The sequence below is a fragment of the Felis catus genome, chromosome A1, assembly GCF_018350175.1.
Source record: "Felis catus isolate Fca126 chromosome A1, F.catus_Fca126_mat1.0, whole genome shotgun sequence".
Taxonomy (NCBI): domain Eukaryota; kingdom Metazoa; phylum Chordata; class Mammalia; order Carnivora; family Felidae; genus Felis; species Felis catus.
The window spans coordinates 48,668,139-48,689,370 of NC_058368.1; the positions used below are offsets into that span (position 1 = coordinate 48,668,139).

The 21,232-nt window shown below is 39.2% G+C and overlaps 1 protein-coding gene across 24 annotated transcripts in view; it reads right to left on the reverse strand.

Annotated features, from left to right (window-relative positions):
• KLF12 (Kruppel like factor 12) overlaps window positions 1-21,232 on the reverse strand; it is a 442,425-nt gene that overhangs the window by 375,360 nt on the left and 45,833 nt on the right. For 11 of the 24 annotated variants that reach the window (XM_023252228.2, XM_023252227.2, XM_045054293.1 and 8 more), the window contains one exon: window positions 6,794-6,845. The exons of 10 other annotated variants lie outside the window; for them this stretch is intronic. The gene's annotated coding sequence lies outside the window, so the exon portion shown is untranslated. Of the gene's footprint in view, window positions 1-6,793; window positions 8,871-21,232 lie in introns of those variants that run through there. 3 more of the 24 variants (XM_045054282.1, XM_045054291.1, XM_045054307.1) reach the window with 2 other exon arrangements.

A 21,232-nucleotide genomic window follows, 5' to 3' on the forward strand; every position in this document is an offset into this window, starting at 1 on the left:
CCAGGGTCGGAGGGGACATAAATAGCCAACTGCTTTCCACAATCTGGGATGAGCCCTATCAAGGAATACAGGGAAACCCTCAAAAACTAGCAGGTCAAGGACAAACTGCTCATTAGGCTTGACAAGAAGGAATTTGTGAGTAACCTCTCAAAGCGCTCCAAAGCAAATAAAAAATGTTGCTCAAAAAGATAACACCTTTGGAAACAAAGTAAGATTTTCTGTGAAGCATATATTTTAGATGAGAGAGAAAAAGAGAGAGACTGAGTAACTGTTTCTGTGGTCTTTATTAGGAGAAGTATTAATACTGAAAATATCAACGTATATTTCGAAACAGGTTGCAGGAACTAAATCAAACAGTAATTAACTTAAGGGACAGTCTAAACCTAACTATTAAACTAGATGTAACAAAAATCTGATCGGCATGATCACAGAATTAAAAACTCAAGGTGGAATTTGTAAACCACTGGCTCAAATATAAAATTTTAATTGCAAGCAGCCACTCCACAGAAGGATGTTAACAGGGTGCCCAGCCACAGAGCTGTCAAAACGAAGACCTTCCAAACACTGAAGAAAATAACGTATTGAGGGACAAAAACAAACTGGAATTAATGATAGAACATGGTCGAGCGCTCTACTTGGGAGCAATCAACAGACTGGAAGAAACCAAGGACCAGTTCTAAAAATCGCATTTTGCCGCGGTTAAAGCGGTAGACAAATGACCAAGAGACAGACGCAGAAGCAGGACTCCAAGCAGACAGGCGCTCAGAGGGGTCTCATCTAACATGTTTATAAATGACGTGGATGAGAAAATGCACAGGAAAGCAGGCAAGTTTGCATTAAACTTTTCTAGTTACAAAAATGCCAACAGACAGAAGCATCTTTTTAGCATCAATCTGACAAACACGCGGGAATGTTTTTAACCAACTTCCACTTAACTGTTCAGATGAACCAACGACCTCCATTCCCGTTGTAAGTCATACTGACTGATGCACCAGGAACAGTCCGACCAGCGGGCTCCTTCCTGAGCAGGCTGAGAACCTCTCCCGCATTCAGCTGAACCGCACTTCTAGTAAGAATAGCACGGATCCTAAACCCGCGTATGCAGTCACACCTTATTATAATGTGATTTTCTTAAGTGACGCGTTACTTAGATAAATGAAATAGGAGGATGAAAAGATGCCTGTGGGTTTCTATAAAAAGCAAGTTGAATGCCTGGAAAACTTCCAAAGATTAGTTCATAAAAGATACAATTTTTTAAAAACTGGCACTGAATAAGGTATGGGCCTCATAATTGTACAACAATGGGAAAAATTAATCATAATTAACTGCAAGAGCGTGTCCAAGTTTTTACTTCAAAGTCAGAAAAAACAGACAATCCACTATGGGTTTGGTTTTGGTAAGAAACATCTGTGGATCCACACTAGGAGAAAAAGTCGAGGCCTTGTATCAAAGGTTTGTCAGAAAGTATGTATTTGCAAGTTTATGTTTGAATAAAATATTTGATATGTGTATATCACTTTTATGCTCCTCTACTCTTACAACTTTTTTGACTAACTGACCAACTATTGATTTTTATTTCTTTCATTTATTTCTTTCCACTGTATTCATTAGTATGCCTACTATGTGCCAAGCACTATAACAGGGGCTGTGAATACAAAGAAAAAGGTTTTGGCCCTCCAAAAAGCCAAAATTTAATGGGGTAGAAGGAATGCTAACAAATAACAACAATCCATTATACTAAGCATCATAAGTAAATGTTAAGTGCCAAAAAAAAAAAAAAAAAAAAAATCTAACGTAGTCTAGAGAGCAATGGAGTGAGTTCAATGAACCAGACAGACTTTAGATGAGGCCAGGAGAGAGAGTACAAGTGATATGTATTAGGTGGGAAGACACATTCTGACAGAGCGCATGTGCAAAAGCAGGGGAGCGCTAAAAAGTGCTGGGGGTCCCCTAACACCAAAGTTCCCAAATTGTGAAGAGGCTGGAAAGGTAGGGCAGGAGCTGACCTGTGGGGTACAAAGTTATCTAAGTTTCAGACATAAATGACAGGGAATCATTATATTTTAAACAAAAGAATGACAGAGTCATACTTGTATTTCAGCCCAGCATCTTTTCTAAGCAGTTTAGAAAACAAATGGAAGTAAAGATACCAGTTATGAGACTATGAAAATAATCTATTAAAAAAAATAAAATCACAGCAGAACAATACTAAGGAGGTAAAATCAGATGACAGATAGAAGGGTGAGTGAAAACAAGTCAAAAATTGAGAATCTGGGGCGCTTGGGTGGCTCAGTCGTTAAGCGTCCGATTTCAGCTCAAGTCACGATCTCACAATTCAGGCGTTCAAGCCCCACATCAGGCTCTGTGCTGACAGCTCAGAGCCTGGAGCCTGCTTCGGATTCTGTGCCTCCCTCTCTCTCTGCCTCTCCCCCACTTGTACTCCTCTCTCTCTCTCTCTCTCTCTCTCAACAATAAATACACATTAAAAAAGAAGAATTAAAGGGGCACTTGGGTGGCTCAATTGGGTAAGTGCCAACTTTGGCCCATGTCATGATCCCATGGTTGGTGAGTTTGAGCCCCTCATCAAGCTCTGCGCTGACAGCTCAGAGCCTGGAGCCTGCTTCGGATTCTGTGTCTCCCTCTCTCTCTCTGACCCTTCCTTTGTTCATGCTCTCTCTGTCTCTCAAAAATAAACAAACATTTAAAAACATTTTTTTTTAATAAAAAAAAATTGAGAATCAAGGGTTGGGAATTTAGCAGCTGACAGTGAAAAATGTATTAACAAAAATAGGAAATGAAAGCTTTCTGAAGAAACATAAAGAGCACAGTTGTGAATATGATGATTTTGAAATGCTATTATATATCCAGATGGAGATATTTAATAGGGTGTTGGCCTTCCACGTCTAGTAATCCAGAGGTGAAGGTGTCTTTCTAGGACTCATGACCATACAGATAGAATTTGAAGATGCAGAAACAAATGGGCACACTAAGAAAGGAGAGAGAAAGATGACACACTTCCAAATACCAACTTTGGGGCCAAAAAGAGAAGGAGTAACCAATACAGGAGACTAACAAGTAACCAAAAGGAACAAGCAGGAATGTGGGAATGATATGGAAAGGGAAGTTAAAGAAGTAACCAACCATGTCAAAAACAAAAGCAAGGTCAAATAAGATCACCAATGAAACTATTGTACTTAGCAGTTAAGAGATTACTAGCAAAAGAAGCCTGAGCTTAGTCAATGGAGATGAAAACAGACATGGGAGACATGGTGATGGCACTGACCTCAGAAAAGCCAGGAAGTAACCAGATTCTGAGAGCACTGATGCCAGGGCACCCCTAACCCAGAGAAACTTACCTGCCTGCAAGCAGGAGGGAAGGAGGTGCATAGCACTAGATAGTGACAGGGCTACAAACTGGTCAAGTGAGAAGCTGAGATGTTCTTGACCTACAGACACCTATTGTTTCAAGGACACAGACATTAATCGGGTGACAGTGAGAATGGCATTGTTTGGTAGAAGGAATGAGAAAGGCAGTGAAGTTTCAAAACTCTCCCTGTGGGCAATACAGGGGACCTCCTGAGACTCTGGGAGTGGGTCTGGAACATTTCCCTCATGGAAAAACACAAGGTCATTTCATGATGGAAAAATTATCAGTGTACATGTTTATAGAATCATGGGTGGCAAGTTATTAATAAACTTAGCACCCAAAAGTCACTATGAACAAGTCAAAAAAGATATTTTTCTAATATACTCTTGAAACACATAAAATGTTAATAAAACAGGGGTGCCTGGGTGGCTCAGTCGGTTAAGTGTCTGACTTCAGCTCAGGTCATGATCTCACAGTTCATGAGTTCGAGCCCCACGATGGACTCTGTGCTGACAGTTTGAAGCCCAGAGCCTGCTTTGGATTCTGTGTCTCCCTCTCTCTACCCTCCCTCTTTCTCTCTCTCTCTCTCTAATATAAACATTTAAAAAAAATTAAAAAATATATTAATAAAACATAAACACTATCCAAATAGAACTGAAACTAAAACATACAGCATTACACCTTTACAGAGTTGTGATGCTCTACATAGTATTAACCACCAGACCTTACTAAATAATGCATGTTAAACACGACACCTACGTAACAATTTAATGATTATGACGATGTGGGAGAGCTATATGAAAATGATATAGTGTTTTGGTCTAGAAACATAAGCCAAATAATCTATAGGATCCTAATTTCCAGGGACTTTATAATACAATTTATACCATTTAATGCTGGCCGAGATACACTCGGGTATATTTCATTAAAACCAGAAAGAAAAAGAAATAACACATACAAAAGGAAAAATCACTACTTTACATGGCAGGTAGCAAACCTACATAAAATTAATCTGTGCGAGAATTATTTTTAATGGATGGTGAACTAAAATGGACTCAAAAGAAACAAGTGGTAGTTTAAGACATGAAGATGTCAGTGGGCTATGTTAAAAAGGCAACCACGTCATGGTGTCATCAGAGACAAGACTCTCCCTGACTGGCCGGGAGTCTGACCCTGTATAATGATTTTAAATTGGTGCTGATGGAAAACTATGAGCAACTCTTCACGTATAAACAAAAGAATGTAAAATACAATGTCAATCTAATAAATAGCACCTCCCAAATTTTCCTTCCCCTTAGAACTGAACAATCTACCACAAAAACTTACACTACATTATGGAAATGCAGGAATAGTGTTCAGCCTTCTCCACTCAACCTGAGTTCTCTCTCTATAAAGGAAATTTTATCTGAAAATACAAATTTACCTGGAAATAAGAGGAAAGCAGATCCATGCCACCTAACTTCTCACCAAATTACATTCCATCTTTACTATTACTTAAGTGTTTGCATATTATCATGCCTTTCTTTTATACCTATTAGCACTTAACAGAGTCTGGTATATGGCAGATGTTCATTGAAAACACAACGTAGGGTGTGGCGGTGGGAGAAATGGGTAAAAGTGGTCAAAAGGTACAAATTTCCAATTATAAAACAAACATGTCCTGCGGATGTAACGTACAGCCAGTGAATATAGTTTAAAATACTGTATTGTACGGGCACCTGGATGGCTCAGTTGGTCGAACATCCAACTCGTGGTTTCAGCTCAGGTCATGATCTCACAACTTGTGAGCTCAAGCCCCCCATCAAGCTCTGTACTGACAGCATGGAGCCTACCTGGGATTCTCTCTCTCCCCCCTTCCCCTGCTCATGCTCTCTAAGAAAGAAAGAAAGAAAGAAAGAAAGAAAGAAAGAAAGAAAGAAAGAAAGAAAGAAAGAAAGAAAGAAAGGAAGGAAGGAAGGAAGGAAGGAAGGAAGGAAGGAAGGAAGGAAGGAAGGAAGGAAGGAAGGAAGGAAGGAAGGAAGGAAGGAAAAGAAAGAAAGAAAGAAAGAAAGAAAGAAAGAAAGAAAGAAAGAAAGAAAGAAAGAAAGAAAGAAAGAAAGAAGAAGAAAGAAAGAGAGAAAGAAAAAAAAAAGAAAAGTAGATACTGTATTGTATATTCAAAAGTTGCTAAGAGAGTATATCTTCCAAGTTCTTATTACAAGAAAAAGAAATGTGTTAACTGTATGTAGCAATGGATCTTAACTATACTTATTGTGATGATCGTTTCACAATATATACTAACACTGAATCATTACGTCGTACACCTGAAATTAACATGTTATGTCAATTATATGTCAATATTTTTAAAGAAAATTAATGAAAACATGATAAAAATAATAAAAGCATGATCACTTTGATAAAAATGCATGAATTCTTGCCAACTCCTGATCTTTACCATTTCCAAGATACTCATAGAATACACATTTATATAAAAGATTACTCTCCTTAACTATATACAAGAAACTAAACAACATAATATGTAAGAGTAGCCTATCAATGCTATAGTGCAAGCTACAACTTTTGAAACTTTCTTGCTCTTAAACTAACTAGCATGTGTGTTATCACACTCCTATGACACTATTAAGGATTATCTAAGAGTAACTGATATAACTGTATTTAACTGGATTTTTTTTCTCTCTCTTTTTTTCCTTTGCTTAGGGATTCTGACCATATGATTTTAAAACACAAGATTTTTTTAAAGGAGTCAAATACCATGGATTGGGGGTAGAGGTGAATCACATGCAGTAATGTTGACCTTTGCAATTCCATAAACCTTTCTAAGACTTTTCTGAGGCATAGGAAGTTCCAAATCCTGCTCAACATTGCTTAAGGAAATGCTTTGTTCAGGCTGTTTTCAGAGAAAACAGTCAATAACCATGCATGTGCCTTTGAATTCAGCTGCACCAGCTGCTAACTTAATGACACTGAAATTAGGAAGCTTTGTTCTAAAGGTGGCCACAGAGGCTCCTTTGGTATACTTATAGTTCCCAAACAAACCAAATCCTTGAAAAGGCACACACAAATACACACATGTCCAGAGACTGTGTTATTTGCAAAATGAAATAAACAAGTCAAACAGCCCAAATAAAAAGTGCAAGAATTCAGGAGGGAATGCAGTGTGAAGGAAAAACCTCAATGCCTAAGCTTTAATTACTTCGCTTTAAAGGCAGAATGTATTTCTTAAAATATTTTCCTAAGAACACGGGGCATGCTATGACTCTAGTCAACATTTATTCAGTACTTCATGTATATTTTAATAACGCCAAGAGTGGCACCAAAGGCTCAACAAGAAGTAATGTGTTGTTAAATTTTGCAATCTTTCTCCCCACCCCCCATTTTACATTTCCATTAGCAGCAGCACAAGACTCATCACCCAGCACCACATACCTGTTTAATCGTATTCAGAAGGTATTTTCTACATGCTGAGAGGCTGCGAAAGCTACAAATAAGTAAAAACAAAATCACTGATTAAAAACTAAAACAAAATACTGTGTCTTCCGCTACTGTTTTCTCATTCTTAAATATGGAGGTGGGGGGGTGCATGAGTGCAGGTGCACTCACGTGGATACTTTGCTACCTGTAAGCATTCTTTTTCTGGGGTAAGTCAACTCTGAAATATCCGAGCGTAGGAGAGATAATCAACCCAGTGAGAATTTATAAACTGGTAGAGGATAACACCATGTCCCCCTTCTACCTTGCTCCCAGAAAATAAAACATGCCATGGGGATGAAGAGAAGACAGGGTTCTAAGACCTGGTAGTCAGGCTGTACAAGTCCTCAGGACAGCCTCCACTGACTTACAACCCACAAGTCACAGCATCTGGTCTTTATCACCTAACTTGACTCTGAGATTACCCAAAACTCAGTTGTTGGTAGGTGAGTCTGTGAGTCTCCATGTGAGTCTGTGATACATGGAGATAGAAGACCTGAATTACACGTCCTAACCAACTTTATCCTGATGGTTTAAGCCTGGCTAGATTTGGGATGTCCTTGAATGTAACAGGGAAGCAGACAAACAAATGAGGAAGTGACAGACAATGCTTGGAATGTTCCTGGAATATCAAAAAAAATCGTAATTTCTACACAGGATTTGAGGCACAGCACAGCAGTATGCCAAGAGGGCTCAGGTGTGAATCTATTCAATTCAACAAATATTTATGACGCATCTTTTGCCAACTCAAATGTAAGAAGGATTCCAAATTGTGTTTATGTCCTCGGGATATAAAGCAGTGCTGGAACAGACAGCAGGCACTTAATATCGAAGAAAGAAGGAAAGGAAGAAAAGGAAAGAAAGAAAAGGCAGGCAGGCAAGTAAGGAACTTGGGCAGAGTAGGCATTTGCTGGAACTGAGGATACAAAGTTGAACAACGTGGCAAATGAACTTCAGAGGTGCTAGCTGGAGACTTAATCAGGGCCTCACCCCATTTTCTAATCCAGCTTTGAGTTCACCAACTTTTTCTTGAGATATCAGACAGATAAATGAAAAGTAAACTAGTTTAGAAAAATTAAGCTTCAGGCTCCTGCTGCAAACGTTTTGAAAACAAGAATCTAAAACAAGTTTTTAATCCTGGCCACACATGAGAATTATGTAGGAAACTTAAATATGCCAGCTATTGGCACCTGGGTCCCGTGTGGGATTAAATTACCAATTAAATCACAATCGTCAAGGAGGAGGTAAAGGTATTACTATTTTTAAATACTCATGTGATTCTAATCTGCAACAAATAATGAGAACCACTGTTCCAGAAATAATGATAGAAGTTTTCTGCCCAGGGTCTACTATGAACCTGACAAGCTAAAACAAAAATGCAACCTATATTTAAGAACCATGTGTATGTTTATAGCTTGTACAGTAATATAGGAAACTCATTTGTTTAAGCAAACATGACCGAAAACAGGAATGGAGAAACACTAGACACTGATACAACCAAAAACTTCAAAAAAGCTTTAGATACCCAGCTCAGCACACCGACATAAAATGTCTCTAAATAGCTGAGAAATAATTACAATATAATGAAAAGTTTTCAGACACATGATTCTGACATTAATTTGAAGATTCCTTATTTTGTTACAATTACCTATACTTTTTAAAAGCAGTTCTATTCATAACAGCCCCAAATTGAAAAGAACCAGGATATACCTGAATACCTCCACTTTTAAAAGTAGGTTTTATGTTCTAAAACTGATGGTGGTACACTGCACAATTCTGTGACTGTCCCAAAAACCACTGAATTGTACACTTTAGATAGGTTGAATCGGCATGCCAACTATGTCAATAAAGTTGTTCTACATATAAAAGAAACTTTTTAAGTAGACTTATCTTCTCAATTAGAAAGGAGTTTTTTCGGGGCGCCTGGGTGGCGTAGTCGGTTGAGCATCCAACTTCAGCCAGGTCACGATCTCGCGGTCCGGGAGTTCGAGCCCCGCGTCGGGCTCTGGGCTGATGGCTCAGAGCCTGGAGCCTGTTTCCGATTCTGTGTCTCCCTCTCTCTCTGCCCCTCCCCCGTTCATGCTCTGTCTCTCTCTGTCCCAAAAATAAATAAAAACGTTGAAAAAAAAAATTTTTTAGAAAGGAGTTTTTTCATAATTGTACATGGGCTGTGGCTGTTTTATTAGTATAAATTCATTTTTAATGTTAAATTTCATTTTCTTTTTCATATTCTCCTAAAATCAAGGGTGCAAGCCATACTGAAAGAATTTTGGCTTCAACAGCTTTTAAAACTCACAGCCTGGGGCGCCTGGGTGGCTCAGTCGGTTAAGCATGTGACTTTGGCTCTCAGGTCATGATCTCATAGTTTGTGAGTTCGAGCCCCGTGTCAGGCTCTGTGCTGACTGCCCAGACCCCGGAGCCTGCTTCGGTTTCTGTGTCTCCCTCTCTCTCTGCTCCTCCCATGCTTGTGTTCTCGCTCTCTCTCTCTCTCTCAAAAATAAACATTAAACATTTTTTTTTTTTAAATCACAGCCTGGAGCAAAAATGTGACATTATAAAAAGTCACATTAAATTACTGCAATTAATGATGTCATAACTGGGGAGCAGGGGATAAGATGTGATTAAGTGGAACACCTGCGTGGCTTGGCCTGTTAAGCATCCAACTCTCGATTTTGGCTCAGGTCATGATCTCATGGTTCGTGAGGTCAAGCCCCACATTGGGCTCTGCACTGACTGTGCAAAACCTGCATGGGATTCTCTCTTTCTCTCTCTCTATGCCCCTCCTGCGGTGTCTCTCTCTCTCCCTCCCTCTCTCTCTCTCTCTCTCTCTCTCTCTCTCTCTCTCTCCCTCCCTCCCTCCCTCCCTCAAAATAAACAAACTCAAAAAAAAAATGTGATTATCAGTGAATCACTAAGTGTGATGTGATGGAAATGAATTGGGCCTAAATGTCTTAAGCCCCCAAGGTCTAGATATGACCCCACCATTTGTGAAGTGAGTATTCTTGGACAAACTGTAAAATTGCTATAAAAATGTAAGTCAGAAATTCATTATAATAGTAAGCTGAAGCAATGTTTAAGAAACCATTTGAAAACTGTTTGGTGTTTAAAAAAATAGTGTTGAAATTATTTTGGCTTTGTTGCAAAAAGAGAGATCACCAAGTTCAGAGAGTCTATGACGTGTTCCAAGAATCTCTAAAATTTTGTTCTCCACCCACTTTTCCCTGTAGCATCTCTTAAACTGCTTAAATTTTTCCCGTCTCCATATTTCCTCATCTATAAAGGAGAGACATATTTGCCTCTTTAGAAGTTACTGAACTATAAATTAAGTCCTCTACTTTATTCCGGAAAATAAGTGCAGCCAATGAAATGACTGGTGCCTGGAGTCCTTTTGCCCCTTTTGGACCTAGGAAGATACAGAGGGTTTTTAGGATACCGTAATTATATACGGCAAGCAGATTTTGGATGTTAGTTTGTTTTGTGGGTTTTTAACAAGAGTCCCAGCCAGCCAGGGGAAAGGGAAAGAACTAGAAGAAACATTATTAAGCAGCTTTGAAGTTCTGATAACTAAAAGGGCATATGACACAGAGGTTCTTATCAGGAAGGGTCCCTATTCACAGGAGAGGAGCAAATCCAAATTTCCATGCATAGAATTGCAACTTTTTTACGGTAATTAGTCCTTCTCTTTCAGAAATCCCATCCCAGTGAAGCTCTGCAAATGAATCAATTCTGTTTCCAAAAAAAAGTTACACTCTTCTCCAAAACAAGTAACTGTTACCCCCAAAAGATAACCATGTTCTGACAAAAAAAAAAAGTTTTCCATTTAGAAGGGGAAGACACAGGCAAATGGAAATGTTTCTACAAACTTTGTCAAGCATTACTTAAAACTGTTACAAGGCATGATTACAAATGACCGTGAATTTAATACTACTATTTAATTGAATCTTCAATTCTTTGGTAAGGATTAATTATTTCTTATATTACATTTCCTTCATTGCGTGATGATATGGAAATATATATACCCATACATGTGTGAGCTGCTCAGCTATAATTAATGATGCACTTTTATTCTCTATTATTGTGTGGAAAACATTCTGACACAAAATAAATGAAGCATAATCATTCAGTGTAATGATTCGAATGTACTGATTAATGAAATGAAATAGCTTCTCTGCTCTTTAGTTAAATTAAAACATTTACACACTGGGAATCGTAAGGGCATCCCTAAATGAATGTTTTCTAGGTGACCATTTTCCCTTATAGAAATCACCTGCCCAGCCATCACTGACTAGAAGTTCCCAGCAGTTGTAATATGTACCACTATCTTATATGCAAGAAACAAAAACTGTGTCAAGTAAACTATTACACAATACTAAGCTGTCTTCAGAGATGTTAAAAAAGTGTGTGAGGAGGAAACAGGAGAGAATGTGACCTATATGCTTAAAAATCACTAGATGGAAAAAAAAAATTGAAAGAAGAATCATCTGGGGCCCGTGTGTGGCTCAGTCAGTTAAGCATCTGACTCTTGATTTTGATTCAGGTCATGATATCCTAGTTTGTGAGTTCAAGCCCTGCATCAGGCTATGTGCTGACAGCGCGGAACCTTCTAGGAATTCATTCTCACCCTCTCCCTCTCTCTCTTTCTCTCTCTCAAAATAAATAAACTTAAAAAAAAATCAAGAATCATCTGAATAGATAAATAGGTTGACTGATTTCCTTAGCCCCCATACAAACCTACTTAGATTTTCTGGAGACTGGGCTAAGGTACTAAAGCAGAGGACCCTTGAACGACCCAGGGGTTAGGGGAGCCAACTCCCCGTGCAATTGAAAATCCAAGTATATCTTCCGACTATGCAAAAACTTTACTACTAATGGCCTACTACTGACTGGAAGCCTTACCAATAACATATTTTAGATAGTCAATGAACACATACTTTGTATGTTATGTATATTATACAGTTTGTTCTTACAACAGAGTAATCTACAGAAAAATGTTAAATCATTTCAGAACTGCACCGTATTTATCCAAAAAAACTCCATACAGAAGTTGACCTGTGCAGTTCAAACCAATGTTGTTCAAGGGTCAACAGTATTGGGGTGCCTTGGTGGCTCAGTCGGTTAAGTGTCCGATCTCACAGTTTGTGAGTTTGAACCCCCCATCAGTCTCGATGCTGTCAGCACAGAGCCCGCTTCAGATCCTCTACCCCCCCACACACCCTCCCCTACTCTCTCACGCACACTCACGTGAGCATGTGCTCTCTCTCTCTCAAAAATAAACATTAAAAAAAAGAGAGTCAACTGTATTTGTAAAAAGTTCCCCAGGTGAGAAATCTAGAACCAGCTGGCAGAGATCTATCAATTATACCAGTTCTCTAATTATAAGCAACTCAAACACAATGGCAACCATGATTAATACCACACTTTAACAACTGTTTATATGTATACATAAAATACTGCCTATAGTGGGAATTGGCCAGCTTGAAGATATCACCAGAAGTGTGTAGATTTTAACACTGATATTGATGAGGGCAGAGACAAAGGAAGCCCCTTAAAGTCTCTACATAGTATTCCCTCTTCCCAGCACGGAACCCAGTCCAATGGGTGGAGCCCAGCTCCAGTGACAGCAGAATTTGTGTTACATTTTTGGTTTAGGAAGAGCTCAATGGCTTCTGTTAGGTCTACAGGTGTCCAGAGGGCCTCTGGTACCCAACTACCAACCTGGGTCACTCCTGGTCCAGGAAGCTCCAGAAAACTAGCAAAGCAATAAAGCAGTAGTACTGTTAAAGAGGCAGACAGAAGTCTTATAACCCAGCACCGCCACTTAACTGCCAGGCGATCCTGAGAATGATACTGAACCTCGATTATCACATGGAGGACTAACACGGATAATAATCAGATCCGTCATGAAGATGCACTGAGATAATACCTATAAAACACCTAGTACAATAAATGGTACAAAGTAGGTGTTCGGTAATTAGAAAATGACGTTATCCCTATTGTTGCCTCTTCCATCTATCTCCTTTTTTATTAAAAAATTACTTTGAGCACTACAGATCTCAGTACTAATCATTCTATTAACATGCATTGATGTTTGCCTCTACTTCTAATTTACAACCTTAAAGACCATGTTTAATGTTATGTTTTTTCTGTTCCTAGGAGCTCAAAACATGGTATTAGGCAACCAACAGATATTTTATCAATTCAACCATTCACTCAACAGATAATAATTACAGATTTGTCACACGCAAGACAACATCCTAGGCATGGGGAATACATTGATCTCTACCCCTGAGTTTACAATCCATGCTCAGTAAGATCTAGTCCATTTTAATGAATTATTCATTGGAACAGCAGAAACACACATATATGTAGCACTACATACAGGCACAAAAAGACTCCTCCCATAGATTTACAATAACCTGTTCCCCTACTCCACTCTTATCAGAAAATAAGTCACCTTAGTTAATTATTAAAACTAGCAATTTTAACTGTATAGACCATAGTCTCATGTTCAAACACCTCAAGTAATGGAGTCTAAAAGTGAAAAATGTCTACACATGCCTCATAACTTGTAAGAGAGCTGATCACAAATTCTACCTAATTAAAGTAGTGTACTACAAAGCCATCGATTCAAGGACAAAAGAAATTCACAAAAACATCTTTCTATGTGATGCTATAAAATATTTCAACATATTCACAGACTGAACTTTCTCTGTAATTCCAAAATCTCATTTTCTCATGCAAAATTTCTTCCAGTTAGGAAAAAAGCCTAAGTGAGATAAAAAAAAAAAAAAAAAAAAAAAAAAAAAAAAAAAAAAAAAAACCTATCTTGAGGAAATTGTATGGTATTGTAAGGAGCTAAGAAAAAGATTGTACGGTATGGAAAACTAAAGAGCCTGTCAATAAAGAAAAAGCACCATTTTCTCCATTTGTTCAGCACCATACTTTGTTCCCCTCCAGTCCTACCTCATGTCCTGTAACCCCCAGATTCCACACTATGGGCTTAGACTCCTCCCACTTGCTGCAAGAATGAGCCAAGACAAGATGTTTTTAAGTGAGGATGAACATGCACATATTTTTATACAAGATGAGTATCTAGTTTGCTATTTCTGGCAAAGGACAGGGAATGTCCAAGGTTGTCAGTACAGCTTTTATCTCCTGTGATTTAACTGGACCTTTAGCAAGCACAAAATATAACTTCAAAAGAAAGGTTTTTTTCCCATAAAACAAAGCAAGCCAGGGAACATTTTCCAAGGTGGGGGGCACCGACAGTCCTTCAAACCAAGAAGTAAGTTGGTAAAAAATTTTTAAGAGGGGAAAATTAGAAATGAAAGAAGTATTACTTTTGCAATAAGTAAAGCAAAATAAGGCAAGTATAGACCAAGTAAAGAAAAAAGTTTCGACAAAGGCAATATAGTGTACAACTAAAACATGAGGAACAGTGACTTTCAGACAAGAAGTTTAACTTCAGGTATATGACCACTGAAATAAGTGGGTAATAGATGAAATTGCACGGTGGACTCAAATATCTTGGTTTTAGAAAAAATTTTAAGTGTTATTTATTTATTTTGAGAAAAAGAGAGCACAAGCAGGAGAAGGGCAGAGTGAGAGGGAGAGACAGAGAATTCCAAGCAGGCTCTGCAATGCCTACACAGAGCCAGACATGGGGATTGAACCCACGAACCAGGACATCATGACCTGAGCTGAAACCAACAGTCAGATGCTCAACGAACTGAGCCACCCATGCACCCCTCTAATATCCTGGTTTTACAACAGTGTGCCCCAGAGAACAGGCATCATTTCTAAAGCAATTAGTTAGCTCATAAAGAGTAATAGTAATGTAGACAATCCAACTGATTTCATTCCACCAAACATTCTTTAATACATTTGTTATGTACAAAACTCTGTAAGTACTCTAGGATACAGACATAAATCCAAGTCCAAAATGTGTTTTAATAAACTCAGACCATACTTTATTTTCAGAGGTTTGTGCAGTTAATGTTGATATGAGTATTAGGTTCAGACATATGAACTTGACATGTCTGTACCTCAAAAACAATTGAATAATGGTAATTTCATATGGTTCAACTTAATACATAACGCCTATCATTGACAGCCAACAAAATAACTATGAAATTCAAGTCTAGGCAAAGTGTCTCTATAAGTACAGAAATTAAGATTTAAAAAAAAAAACAAATTCATTCATTTGACTTTGCAAAGCAGGACAGCTTCTTTGAGCAGATGGCATATGAACGAGGAATCAGGTTTTGAGAGTTGGAATAGTTAGAAGAAGGAATATAGTGAGGAAGAAGTGGCAGATGGGAATTTTAGACTGGGGACAAGCAAGAACATAAGTACAGGATCATAAAAGTGTAATAGAATAATTCAAATGGCAAAATCATCTACTTTAATGTCATTGAGCAAGTATGTGAGGTTCATTATTAAAACAGAATTTTGGGGCACCTGTGTGGTTCAGTCACTTAAGTGTCCGACTTCAGCTCAGGTCATGATCTCGCAGTCCGTGAGTTCAAGCCCCGTGTCCGGCCCTGTGCTGAAAGCTCAGAGCCTGGAACCCACTTCAGATTCTGTGTCTCCCTCTCTCTCTGCCCCTCCCCTGCTCATGCTCTGTCTCTCTCCCTCTCAAAAATGAATAAATGTTAAAAAAAAACTTAAATTAAAAAAAAAAAAGAATTTAAATTCAATTAACCTGGAGAAACTTATTTGTCTCGCAATAAAAAAAAAAAAAAAAAAACGCAAACAAAATTCTAGGATGGGACACCTGGGTGGCTCAGTTGGTTAAGCCTCTGACTTCAGATCAGGTCATGATCTTAAGGTTCATGAGTTCAAGCAGTGTCCACATCAGGCTCTGTGCTAACAGCTCAGAGCCTGAAGCCTGCTTTGGATTCTGTGTCTCCCTCTCTCTCTGCCCCTCCCCTGTTCACACTCTATTTCTCTATTTCTCTATTTCTCTCTCTCTCTCTCTCTCTCTCTCTCTCTCTCTCTCTCTCTGTCTCTCAAAAATAATTTTTTTAATTCTAGAATAAATATAAAATTTTTTCTGAGAAATGATAAAAAGAAAATTAAATAAGAACATCAAATCAACCATTCCCTATAAAAGAGCTACAAACAGTCTCAAGTTCACAGACATCTCAATATAAAATAATACACTAAAAGCTCCTCCTTCTGCTATAGACGGAGTGTATCAGATACTAATCTGTTCGGTAATGGGCAAGAGCTTTCCCCTTGACTAGTGTCCTTATGGATGCCTCTGCCTTTGCTCTAAACATCAGGGTTTCAGAAAGGCCCTACTGAATTTTAAAGGTCAAGTTCTTCCCACCATTCCATTTACAAATCACTGCAAGTAACCCATTATACATTTACTATGGAACTGGCAAAATTTAATAATCACTAGACCTTACTGAGTGCTTTGTGGGAACGGTGGCTTTTGCATGGTTATGAAGACGGTAATGAAGTCAAATCTACTGCTCCATTACACATATTATTTTTAGCCACAATAACAGTGTTCCGTTTAAGCTTTAGGACTGCATTTAAATAGATGGTTTAGGAAACAATAAAGCCTAAAAGAATACTGTAGGTGTATTCCAAATTTAGAGTGAGTAGGAAACATCAGGGGAATTTTATCTACTCCATCAAACAATAAAACACTCTGAGCCAGCAACACAAAGAAGCCAAGAAAACAGGGGATGGGAACTTTTTTTCTTATTAGAGAGTCAGCAAGCTAATAAAAATATTAATCAAAGGGCACATAAAAAATTTTTGTTTGGCAGGAATTTTTTTTTTCTTAAAGAGAAATGTCAGATAGTGTGCTAGTTACACTGCATAAATACTGGACCCAAGAGATGCACTATGTACCCGTTAAAGGAACAGGACAAGGGGAAGAATAGAGTTAAGGGACCAAGTGAAGAAGGAATGAGACACACACAGAGAGAAAAACAGAAAACACTGCAGAATACATAGAAAAGCACCTACAATCAAACCCAAAAGAACACAGAACAGTGTTCTGTTTGATCTCTCACAACATTTTGGCTGACGATTAGATGTCTACTGTAGTTTCATGAATACGAGTAACTCGTTCTGCGAGTGTTCCGCAAGATGAGCAAACATTTCTAATAAATTTTAACTTGATAAACGAGCGAGGTCTTGCACTGAGTGAGGTCTTGCGTGAGTAGTACGTGACGCCGAACGTCACATGATCACAACTGAACCAATGGTTCTTGAAATTCACTTTGATACACAAGCGCTTTGGATTACAAGCATGTTTCTAAACGAATTATGCTTGCAAACCAAGGTTTTACTGAAAAAATGGGGATACCTTATATACACTGCCTCAAAGACCATACAAAATTATGTTAATGGTTGAATATAAACCCATAGTCCAGAGGTTCTTTCTCAGCTAGAGCCCATGACAACATTAGACCCTAATGCAAGAAGAATATAACTAGTACCTTTGGGAAAGTGAAATATTCCTACTAAAAGTGTTGGAAAGGGGCACCTGGGTGGCTTAGTCGGTTAAGTGTCTGACTTTGGCTCAGGTCATGATCTCACAGCTCTTGAGTTCGAGCCCCATATCCAGCTCTGCACAGACAGCTTGGAGCCTGGAGCCTGCTTCAGATTCTGTGTGTCCCTCTCTCTCTGTCCCTCCCCACTCATGCGCTTTCTCTCTCTCTCTCTCTCTCTCTCTCTCAAAAATAAACATTAAAAAAAAAAGTGTTGGGAAATATCAAAACATCATAAATTAATCACTGCTTGTATGCCTGGGCACGATACAAAGTTTGTTCACAAAAGTTCTAGGAGGTTAGCTTATTTTGTGAAATGTAGCCACAAATTTCAACAATCTTATCTCCAGTTAGAGTTTCAGGTTTAGAGAATTAGGTTGTGATTGTTTACAAGATGCTTCTACAATTTTGTGTCACTTTTTTTTTCTTTTCTGAGAGTTGGGTGTGGTTTGGTTTTGGCTTTTAATTCATAGGTGATGGGAGATGAACAATAACACATTTTTAGCACATGGTGTGAATTCAAACTTGATGGTAAGGAAGCCCACCAGGGTATGCAACTGTGTTTTGTCTAGATGTTCGCCATATGCTGTTTTAGTTTCCATGTTATTATTCGTAGGGACTATAACATGTCACAGTCCTGAGAGCCTCCAAAGTACTCACCCATCTGGTTTCCCAGATACAAAAATGGCACAGGACCCCGTCACTGATTTTTAGGCGGAGCAAGAAGGCAGTGGCAGAAAGGCACAATGAAGGGCTGGCTTTTCTTAAGGATCTGAGGCAGCAGGCGTGGCAGGAGCACTGAAACCGGTGCTGGCCACTGTTCCCAGCACTCTCTCTTATTACCCACGCCTGACTGCCTCTGCACAACAGACTGACATGGTCGAAGCTTTCGCCAAAGTCCACATTAGAACAGAGCAAGAGTCAGCTAACTTCTGTTGAGCGCCAGAAAGTAAGTATCTTCGTCTTTGTAAGGCAGAGTCCAAAGCAGTCACAGACGATACTTAAACAAACGTGGTGGCTGTGCACCCATAAAACTTTATTTATAAAAGCAGGCTGTGGGCCATCATTTGCCAACATCTGGCACTGACTTCTTAACTCTAAGAAGTGGTCTTTCTGGTAACAAGCTTATCCTCATTTTGAAGGGATCACGAATCCTCGTAGCTATCGTATCATTTGGGTGCAACGGTATTGGTAACAACAAGCCTGAGTAGCAGCATTTCTTGGGTGCTTGTGATATCCCAGACACTGCACTAATTACATATAATTCCCCGAATCCTCACACCTCCTTGAGGTAGCTGTTACCATCATTCCTATTTTCAGCTACAAAGGTCAAAGTATAAATATCAAAGAGCCTTCAGTGGTGGAGGGACTAAATCCAAGATCTTTGACTTGGATCCTTAGCTGGCCCACAGGCTTCTAACTTTGGGATTCAGCACAGTCAACAGGGGGCTTGTTTAAATGCCAATTCCTGGGCTCCACCTTCAAATGTTCTGATTTAGTCCCCTTGGATTAGGCCTAGAAACCTGCATTTTAACACATACTTCTGGTAAATCTGGTGCAAGTTGTCAGTGGAACACACACTGAAAAATACTACACTACCATACAGCATCCAAGCCAAAAGCCAAGTGTCTGTATGGAAACAGAGACTGTTGGTGCCTGCTAAAATCATAATCTGAGCAAACGATTACCCTCAATGAGGAAAAGTTGAAGTAGATTTTAAAGTAATCTTACTTTCAGCCTGCTTTATATGTTTACGCATTAAAAATTATGAAAGCTATATGGAGTTTTTAATACGGAGGTAAATATAAAAGAGGTTTAAATTTCAAAAGCCAATTTTTGTTAAAAGGCCGAGCTAAAGAAATCAGTGATATTTTAGGCATAGGGAGAGGCTGACTGATGACCAGCAGCATTTTTGTTTTAAAGATGTAAATCTAGAGATGTCAACTTCTCCTTGTATCTTCCAAAACTTAACTGCCTAGCACGTTTTTCTTACGTGCCACTGGGGATGCTGGAGAAGAACTAGGATGTTGTTTGGCAATAACGTCACGTGGAGTTAGTTTCCGACAACACGATTTCTTGGACAGGGAGTAGGTCACAGCCCAAGATGGGAGTTCGGACATGAAGCAGGAGTCACATGAATTCGGCCATCGGAAGCACACGGGACCAGAAGCTTGGCAAGCAGCAAGCACACATGATGTGAATGCTGACGCAGGTCCGCTGCAGAAGTTGCGCAGGTCAGAGACAGAACAGCAACATGGTTTAAAAAAAAAAAAAAAAAACATCCTGGGAGGATGTTCTCACTTCTGAAAGTAGCTGAGGCCCCTGGGCCCTAGGAGAGCCTCAACTTTCTGTAAACGTTCAGAATCATCTGCATAAGCAATGTCACACTAGCAGAGTTGGGGTCAACCACTCGGCCCGGGATCAGGGACTCAACATTTATTGAACGCATGTCTAGGCCAAGAAACATGCTAAGTGCTGCAGCTGAACTGCTGATTAAAATGTACTCCCTGTTCTCAAGGAGCTTATTATCTGCTAGAAGTGAGGCTTCTAGACCAGCTCATGCCACCCTCTTCTGGTCACGTCATTCTAAGCTTCTAGTCACGTTGTTAAAGTTCCTGAGCCTCAGGGGTTTTTTATCTGTAAATTAGAGGCAGTAAGGTCTTCAGCTGTTAGCGTCAAATGAAAACCTCTGTAATGTAAGGCACTACTACAGAATTAATTGGTGGTTCCCAGTACACCGTGAAGAGGAAGACAGAAGGGGGCTCTACAGGAAGCCCCCGCTGAATGCACAACAGGAAAGGAGCAGAAAAGAAAGCACTGCCTGTTACTACACCCAGGTGCATTTTTAACAAGAACACTAATGAGGGCATGATCCAGGGTAGTTTTAGCAGCATACCCCGTATTCTTAGAAACTTCACAAGGATGAATGATTATAGGAGGGAGTGATATCCTACAGACCAGATACAAAAACACAGTCCTGTTCTCCCTCGACACCACGGGACCCTAAGCAGAAAGGGGTCTACTAAAAACTCCACGAAAGATGGTGAGCAAACAACTCTTAGTATTTGGCAAACCTTCTGTTCAGAAACTCCACTAAGAATACCATCCTTCGGGGAAATGTACTCCACCACAGAGACTCCTGCACTAGTGAAAATGCTGGTGGCTGCTGTTTCTACTCTAGCATGCCAAAGGACTAAGAGAAAAAGATGAGGGCCATTCAGAATCAGAATATGGTCTTTAGGTGATACTTTTATGGACTTAACTTGATTTATAAGAAAGAGTATATGGCTGGGATTCTGAACCTTTCCGGTATTCTAGATCACTATACAGATCTGCAACCTCAAGGTCTTTCAACAACGGAATTTGTCTGACAAATTAGAATCAGACTATTTCCTATTTTTTAAAAGGCTTTGATGATGACCAAATAGGATAACAAATGTGAAAGTTCTTTGAAGTGTTACAATCACTTACAAGTAATTATGATTAAAGATACAAACTTCAGGGGCGCCTGGGTGGCTCAGTCAGTTGAGCATCCGACTTCTGCTCAGGTCATGATCTCACAGCTCATGGGTTCGAACCCTGCGTCAGGCTCTGTGCTGACAGCTCAGAGCCTGGAGCCTGCTTCAGACTCTGCGTCTCCCTCTCTCTCTGCCCCTAACCCACTCACATCCTGTCTCTGTCTCTCTCAAAAATAAACATTTAAAAAAAAAAAGATACAAACTTCAATTGTATGCATATGAGGATGCTTCAAGATAGGCTTTATTTTTTAGACTGTGCTATAAACAACTATATTGTGTCCAAAGTTCTTAAAAAATAATATGCAGTAAGTTATTCTACCACCTCTAGTGCAACTGTGCAATTATCATTTGTAAAACTCTCATGC